General features: G+C 36.6%; 1 non-coding gene across 1 annotated transcript; it reads left to right on the forward strand.

Annotated features, from left to right (window-relative positions):
- The first annotated feature begins 2154 nt into the window (after positions 1–2154).
- LOC114282534 (uncharacterized) lies at positions 2155–4412 on the forward strand. The gene is made up of 2 exons (XR_014341069.1): positions 2155–2463; positions 3839–4412. It is a non-coding gene; the product is annotated as an uncharacterized LOC114282534 (transcript).
- Positions 4413–9415: the final 5003 nt, after the last annotated feature.

Genomic DNA, 9415 nt, shown 5'->3' on the forward strand with positions numbered 1-9415 from the left:
TTCAATGGAGCTTCGAAATCGCAGGCAATGGCGCTTCGAAATCGCGTCGATGGAGCTTCGATTTGAATCTTCGATGAAGCTTAGATCTGAAACTTCGATGGAGCTTCGATCTGAATCAGGTTTTGTTCAATCTGAATATTTAAGCTTCGATGGAGAGGGTTGAGAGAGAGAGAGAGAGAGAGATCTGTGCGTATGTATCAAGGGTTGAGAGATCTGTGCGTATGTATTAAGGCTTTGATTCAACATAAGGTTTTCACAAAAAGGGGCGCGTGTAGTTTACCGCATTCGGAGGCGTTTTTAAACGCCTCCCATTATAAAACGGTGTCGTTTTTCTTAATAGAATATGCGGCGTTTATAAAACGTCGTTAAATACTAATAACAGTGACGTTTACAGAAACGTCATTAACAAAACGCCATCAAATCCCCTTTTTCCTGTAGTGCATCGAATTTCAAAATTACAATGAGCTACTATTGAAACTCAAGTGAGCCGTACACGATCACTTCTACTCATTAGTGTAGATTATCATTTCAATGCCAATTAGTAGACTATTTGATTGCATAAATTTATATTATATTATATTTATTTATTTAAAAAAGTTAAAATATTACAACAAATTAAATGTTTGAAATAAAAATTTACAATAAAAATTATTTTTTATGGGCAAAATATTTTGTTTCAAAAAATATCATTATTGTATCTTTAGTAACAAAATTAGACATTTAAGGGTTGTTGGGATAAACTAAATAAGTGCACTTTTTGACTTTTTATGAAATATGGGTTGGATATGGGTTGGGTTTGAAATGATATGGTAGAGAGATGATGTGACTTAAACAGGATTGTGACTTTTTGTCTTTTTTTTTTTTTTATTATGCTAAACCAAGCCTTAGTAATGATTTATTATTCATTTTGAGACCGAATTATTTTGTTGCTATTTTTTTTTTTTTTTTTTTTAACTTTTCGGATTCTAGCTTAGCAACTATCATCGTGATGATAAGAATTGATCCCTAAATATTAGTCATTAAATTCAATAGAAAATAAAATATTAGACATTTTTTGCACAATTATAGTGAGTATAATGATTAAAATATATGTTTTCATGAATTTTACTTTAACGAAAACAAAAAAAATTAAATTAAAAATAAATCAAAAAATATTATTTAAATTAATAAAATTAAAATTTTTTAAGATTATTATACCTTTATTTGGAAAGTGAGTTGACTTTTTGACTTTTTTGGCTATTTTAATTTGGTTAAAAAATTTGTTTGAGTTGGGCTTTTTGACTTTTGTGAGAAACAAAATAAAATAATTATGGTTTGAATGTAACATTTTATCTTATTGACTTTTTAATATATTTTATTTTTTTGTGATTATTTTAGGTCCAAATTGATATGCCAAACAAACCCATAACACTCAAACCTTAAATTTTTTCTTATAATTTTTTTTTATCAAATTAATTTTTGATTTTTTAAAAAATAATAAATTTAACTAAACCAAAAAGAGAATCTGAATATGTATAGAGAATCACATGAGTGGAGCACAAAAGTGGGGCTCTTTTGTGGAGTTGGCGTCTAAATGTGTTTTTCGGTAGTTTGGTCGGCCATTTTGTCGGGGTCTGTAGCATGGCTGTTTGGAAAATTTTATCGGTTGTAATATATGTATCAATTGGTATAATAATATATTATGATATTAGTATACATATATTGCTAAATTTTTTATACTATATATTTATACTATCTATACTATTATATAAACATCAAGTATGTGTGTTAGTCCTAGATTTAGTTCAAGAATGAAGTGTATAGTGGAGATTGAAAGTGTGTTATAAGGTGTATGTATAGAATATATTCGAACCACACATTAATATTTCTGAATAATTTCTAGGTAAATTTTTTTTTGAATTTATAGTATTACTCTTATATAAAATCAACATTAGACTTGGGGGTGAATATCACTTGAAAGTTTTCCAAAATACCTACAACAGTTCAAAATTGTGTGAAAAAACAGATTTTTTATTTTTATTTTTATTTTTTGAACAGAATTGTGAAAAAAATTAATTAAGATTTTGTCAAAATTTCAACTTTTCTTAATTTACGCGTATCACATGTGCTCTCGCCACCAATATATAAACACTCGATAAGTATATTCGTAACGATATGAATAAGACTTGTTGTTACCATGTTGAAGCCAAGAATGTCCTCAAAATTCACCATTTTCTTCCTCACACAGATCTCTCCTTCCTGTTTATTTTTCTGTCCCATGGATCCTTCACAGAAGCTCAATCTAACGATTCAAAAACTACAAATATCGGAGCGATCATCGATGCGAATTCCCGTATTGGCAAAGAACAAAAAATAGGCATGGAAATAGCAGCTCAGAACTTCAACAGCAACACTTCAAACATGCAAAGCTAGTCCTCCATTTCAAAGACCCTGGCAGAGACCCCCTCCAAGCAGTTTATGCTGGTAATGCTTTTTTTTTTTTTTTTTTCAAATAATTATACAAATAGAATTTTTATACAAATTTCTTATTGTTATTTTTTGAAATTATGATTCAAAGTGATAGACGTTTTGATTTTAAATGAACAAATATGAATAGACACCTTGTTTTATATACAACAACTCTATTTATATAATATTACACTAAGTTCTCTCATATCCATCTATTCAACTATATAAAAAAAAAAACTACGAATCATCCCAAAATTATTTTCAAAACTCATAACCAAATAAGTTTTCAATTTTCAAAACTCTTTTCAAAAATTAATTTTTCAAAACTAAACTAAACAAAATGAAGCCTTTTATTTTCCAAAAATACCCCTTTTGAGTAATTGTAAATATATTAAAAATTTGAAAAGATTGGAACACTAGTTCAAAAATATTTTAAAATTTAAATTTAAGTGTAATAATTGCATGTCTTCTTGAATAGTTGGGAGTCCCCAAAAGGAACCAACAAATTGGAGGGAGTACATAAAAAAATACACATAATAATTTAACTAGGACTTGGGTCATAACTTCAATTTTAAAATTTTTTGTGACAATAGTCTCAAGCTCTATTCTTTTGGGGGTTAAAATCTTTTTGTCAATCTATCTACATGTTATTCCTTATTTATTCACGTGTTGCCTACTTGTCTATTTAACCTGCCTATATCAACACCACCACCACTGCTAGCCAAATTCAACGACTTTTCAATCATTTTTCCGATTGTTGATCAATGGTGGTTTGGTGGCAGTAGGGTAAAAAAAATTCCTTTAAAACAATAATTTATCCATTTTGCTAAATAATTTCATTAATAATATCATTATCACTAAAAATATCAATCATTGAATCTCATGTCATAACCCATAAAAAGTGGACTTATCACCAATAAACACTAATTCTTTGTAAAAAGAAAAACATTCACAAATACATTTATCACATAGATTAAAGATATATGTTTTTATAACATTACTCTGTGTTTATGCATTAACATGAGAATCAACATGATATATTGTCACAACTCGTAAGATAGGAATGAGAGCATATACTCTATAGTTTCATATGGCCACTATTTCTCCTTTAAAAAGAAATAAATCAATAACAAAAAATTGTTTGGTATATTATTTTTAGAGTAATGATATATAAATAAAAATTTATGCAAAATTTCATACAGAATGACGTGGCTCATTATGAATTTTTCACTTTAAAACAAAACACTCGTGAAGATAAATTTATTTACAAAAATAACATTGTCACATAATTATTGTGGAGTTTTTCGTATGAATGTATGAATATAATTTTTCTTGTTTTTATCTAAAAAAGTAGAATTAATTGAATAAATTTTTTTTTTTTTTTTTGCAGCTGAGGAGCTGATTAAAGAAGAAGAAGTACAAGTGATTGTTGGGATGGAGACATGGCATGAGGCAACTGTAGTTGCATCCATTGGCAACCGAGAACAAGTCCCAATCCTTTCACTTGCATCAACGGCCATCATTTCACCGCCATCAAATGCCCTTCGTTGGCCTTTCTTAGTACAAATAGCCACCAATGGCTCGCAACAAGTGAATTGCATTGCATCCATTCTTCAATCCTACAAATGGAAAAAAGTAATAGCGATATATGAAGACGATAGCTATGGTAGCGATTCCAGTGGGCTAGCTTTGTTATCTGAATCACTTCATAGCATTGGCACAGAGATTGAGCACCACTTAGTTTTCCCGCCATTCTCTTCTCTTTCTGATCCACAAGGGTTTGTTCATAAAGAATTTGTGAGTTTGTTGCATAAACAACAATCTAGGGTTTTTTTATCATTCTTCAGTCATCATTACCTTTGGCTATTCATTTGTTCAGAGAAGCTAAGCAATTAGGGTTGGTGGGGAGAGACTCAGTGTGGATAATAACAGATGCAATTTCGAGTCTTTTGGATTCTGTTAACACTTCTGTTATCTCCGATATGAAAGGTGCTCTAGGAATTCAGGCGTATTATAACGAAAGCAATCAATTTTTTCAAAATTTTAAACAACATTTTCAAAAAAAAATTAGATCAGAGTATCGCGAGGAAGATAATTCTGAGCCTGGAATTCATGCTATACGAGCGTATGATAGTATTGACACTATTATAAGAGCTGTGCAAAAACTAGGTACCACTAATAATAGGACTCAAAAAATGCTTCTTGAAAACATTTATAGAGCAATTTCAAAGGGTTAAGTGGAGATATTCGTTTCGATGGTGGGGAGCTATCACAACAATTTCCCATTTTCAAAATCATAAATGTCATAGGAAAAAGTTATAATGAGGTTTGTTTTTGGTCATCCAAGTTTGGATTCTCAAAGAGTGTTGCTGGTGTTAATGGCAGTGATAGCATGAAATTGTGGGCTGTTGATTCACTGTATTGGCCAGGAAAGCTAGTGAATGTTGTCCCAAAAGGATGGGCAATGCCCAATGAAGTAAAGAAGTTGAAGATTGGAGTTCCAGCTGAGACTACTTTTGAGATGTTTGTGAAGGTGGTTGAGAATTCAAATGGTGACAAGAGTTATTTGGGGCTTTGCATTGAAGTTTTTGAAAATGTTGTAGAAGTTTTGGGTTATGACCTACCCTACAAATTTGAGCCCTTCCACGGGTCGTGCGATGATTTAGTTCTTTGTGTCGGCAACAAGGTAACTACTAACTCTATTTTTCGTTCAATATTATTAAGTAGTTCAACAGTATCATGTGATATTATCTGCGTTAAGTGTTAGCATCAGGTCAAGCCAACTTGTGAAAGTAGAGCCCAAGCCCGATTATACGTTGAGCCCAATGGGTTTTTTTTGGTCGGCTTTAGCCAGGTCAGGACATGGGTCAAAACCTTAGGCCTAAGCTCTGTTGGGCATGCTTGGCCCAATGCGCTGATCCCAATGGGCTTTTTTTTGGGCTAGCTTTAGCCGGTCCGAGCCATGGGTCAAAACCTTAGGCCTAAGCTCTACTAGGTGGGCTTGGCCCAGACAAGCTTGCCGACTAGGCCAATGGACGGGTTAACGGGCCAAGATTTAAGTTTTATTTTTTAATTTTTTTCTATTTTTTGTTCGTAATTTTTGATAAGTTTGCTAGCTAGCCCAACGAGTCAGGTTTCAAATCAAAGGCTTAGGTCAATCTCACTTTACTATGAGAATGGCGAGTCGATCCATCCATATATTACAACTTGACAAATTTTAAATACTTGATTTACTCGTAACCAATCTTAGAATAGAGTAACCTCACATTGTAGTTTTATCAAAGACCTAAGGATCAGGTTACATTCGAATTCAATATTTCTCCTACTTGTATATGTAAATCGGTTCGTTACCATTTGTATTGTAATTTTAATCGACGAAACAAACAAATCCAAATTAACTATAATAAATTCCCTTTTTTTCCTGATAAAAAAAAAAAAACAAAACTAATTTGCAAAGCTTTCAAGTCAATATTTGTGCATTGAAAATGTTTTTGGCCCATTATAGAAGTAAGTAGGAGTTTCTTACAAACTCAACGAACTCTTTTCTCACCTTTTATCAGTTCAAAGATTTTTCTTCTACGACTTGTCTTAAAATATTTTGCCTTACAAATCCACGAAAGTGACTAATGAATATCACCAATGATACGTAACCATATATATATATATATATATATATTAGAATTATGTCTAAAATTTCAATATATGAATTGGATTCTTCTCAAACTCCAAAAATGTCATTTAACTTTATTCTATTTTAGATATTTATACAAGAAAGTAACATTTTGGCTGCTCTGAATTTTTTTTTAAAAAAAATGGCCACTAACCCTTACTATTGTAGGTATTTATTTAAGAAATTAGCATTTTAGCCCCTTGAATTTTAAATAATTTTACCTTCCCCCTCCATTCATCAAAATTCCTAAGTCAGCCACTGCAAATCTACACGCTGTATTCAAGTTTTGGGCAATTTTTTGAATTTTTTTTAAAAAATTTGGTATCAGAGATGGCATAATCTTTAGGCCATTTAGATTGTGTTGCTTAATGCCTACAAGAAAATTCTTATTATTGAATGTTCCAACTTTTTAGAAGCATAATTAGAAACGTTCTTATTTTAATGTTTAACCTGACACTCCTTAAAATTTTGAGCTGCTACTGTTTAGTACATACTATTTTGGATAAATTACACTGATCTTCCTTGAGGTTTGGAGCAAATACTGTAAGCCCCACAGCATTGAGTTTTCTTAATATTTTAATTCATATAACACTTAGTTTCATTTTTATCAATAATTTCTTAGTTATATGAATTAAAAAAAATGATATTGTCATCTCTTTTACACAAAATGTATAGTTTACACTATTTATGTTTGTGTTTTCGCATCATCTATATTAGTTTCGATCAATTTAATCTTATTAATAAATAATTCAGTGTAATTTTCGATGAAATATTATTAGCCTTTGTTTTTTAGAGGAAGATTCATAATCTGGCTTTGGGCCGTGGTAGAAGCCGGGCAGAATGAGGGTCGAGCGTGTTTGGACCGAGCTAACTTGGGCTTGTCCAGAGTTGGTTTTGCTCGGTCGAGGGCCAGGTCCCATGTTTGGACCGAGCTAACTTGGGCTTGTCCTTTGTCCAGAGTTGGTTTTGCTTGATCGAGGCCCAGGTCCCATGTTTGGGCCGAGCTAACTTGGCCAAGATGATCGTCTACCAACCTGGGTTTCATGGTTCGCATATTTAGCTCGGCGGGAAAGGTCTTTTGAATACCGGCTTAACCTATCTGGAGCTCAGTCCTACCGGAATGCTTCTGAGCTCAGTTGTGATGAAGCTCGGCAAGTAGCGCCCTCGGACTCGTTACGTAGCACGGTCGTATGAGGCCGAGGTGATGCCGTCGGGCTGCCCGTTCCCGCTAATGCTGTCTGGCGGTTTGATTAGGTGGTGTTTAGCTAGATTTGTGCTGACGGATGAGAGAGCAGCTCCACGTGTCAATAGACTAGTGGGTGCAGAGGTGAACGTAGAAAGTATATAAGCATGACTGCGTCCCCCATGCTGGGGATGGAAACATCATTTTGGTGAGAGAAACTTAACATTCATTGAACTCTCTGCCTCTCTCTCTCTCTCTCTCTCTCTCTCTCTATCTCTAAGTGTGTGCTAACTTGACTGTCGGAGGGATTTTTCGGTGACACATCGCCGGGTAGCTCACCGCCGTTGTGTTTCCAGGTTGATCGGATAGACTCGGAGCTTGGACGCAAGAAGTACGGACAGCAACGAATATCTCTTCCTCGTACAATTGGCGCCGTCTGTGGGAATCTTTTGCAGACACAACCTTGTCCTCCAAGCTCATCTGATCGCCTTCCATGGCGAACAACGACGAAATACCGTTGTCTGCCATTGACGATGTTACCCCGGAGTCAGCCAGACGGAGAGATGGACTCCCTGCCGTTCCGAACATGGCGGACCTGGAGACTTCCCCAGGAGGACTTCCAAGAGATGCACGAGATAAGAGCGCCAGAAGTTTTGGTCACTCACGGAGCCCAGACGGACACCGGCGGCGAAGAGAATCGCACGCTAGACATCTGAAGCACAAGTTAAGGGACCAAGACATCGTCATATGAAGAATGGCGGCAGAGATGGAAGAATAAGGGAAGGGTGTTGTTGGAGTGGGAGACCACAGTGAGCACACCCAACCACGCCACTCAGGCAGCGAGGGCCAACGGCACACCCCCTCCCTTTCTATCACCAGAAGCTATAGGGTTGGAGACTCAGACACGCCTGTAGAGAAGTCTAGCGTGCAAGATAGTACCTATCATCCCTCACGTCCAGCGACGACTTCGAGATATTCCTACTCCGTTCGTTCAGAGGACTTGGGGGTTGTCTTGAAGGAACGAGCTTACCGACGGAAGACTCAAAGGGTGTCGGCGCTCTAGCGGCTATCTTACGGGGGTCACGCCAGTGAGGAGGTCATAATGCCGCCGCCGCCTCGCTCAGCCGTGCTTGTCCCTCTGGACACAGATTTGGCGAGACTGAACGCCACCCCCTTCTCTCTTGAGATAGAAACCACACTGCTCCCAGCAGGCTTTCACCAGCCCAAGTTTACGCTTTATGACTGAAAAACCGATCCGTACATGCATGTAAGCCACTTCCAGCAGGTCATGGCCGGACACAGGCGTAATGACGCTCTCATGTGCCTTATTTTCCCATCGAGTTTGGGCGAGTTGGGCTTAAAATGGTTTGAGAGACTGTCGGAGGAAAGCATCGAAAAGTGGCAGTAGTTAGCGGAAGCATTCGTGACTCGTTTCAAAGCCATCACCAAAACGCCAAAGGAAGTGGACCACCTTCTTAGTGTCAAGATGGAGTCGAATGACACCCTCAAGGCATACAACTCCAGGTACTGGGAAACCTTCAATGAGATCCTAGATTGCCCGATCAACCTGGTAATCACCCAATATAAGCGCGGTCTCCCGGTCGGACATAGGCTGAGGGACTCGCTTACAATGAACCAGCCGACGTCCATAGAGCAACTAATGCAACGCATCAATGAGCACATCCGAGTAGAGGATGACGCGGCGGCGTCCATCGCGAAGACAAATCCGGTGGCAACAGACAAAAGGGCGGCTGGCAAGGTACTTGCGGTCGGACAGGAGACTAACCGTTCAAATGATCACGCCGGGAAATCTGATCGTGGACCAAATCATAGGAACCGGGGTAGAGGTCGCTGCAATGACCGAGCAGAATATCCCCGCGATGACGTAGCTGATGCTAACAGAAGGTTGAACGCTCGGACGGGCATTATCACGGTATTTAAGATTCCAATCTATCGCATACTTAGTGCGATCTGCGACGAGGATTACGTCCAGTTTCTTACTAAGTTGGGTGATGCGCAAAAGGGCTTCAATCCGCGGTACCGCTGCATATATAATAGGGAGCGAGGACACCGAACAGAGGACTGTTTGCTTTTGAAGCAACACTTGGAGGAGT

The sequence above is a fragment of the Camellia sinensis genome, chromosome 9, assembly GCF_055761805.1.
Source record: "Camellia sinensis isolate YWXY chromosome 9, ASM5576180v1, whole genome shotgun sequence".
In the NCBI taxonomy this organism is placed as follows: Eukaryota; Viridiplantae; Streptophyta; class Magnoliopsida; order Ericales; family Theaceae; genus Camellia; species Camellia sinensis.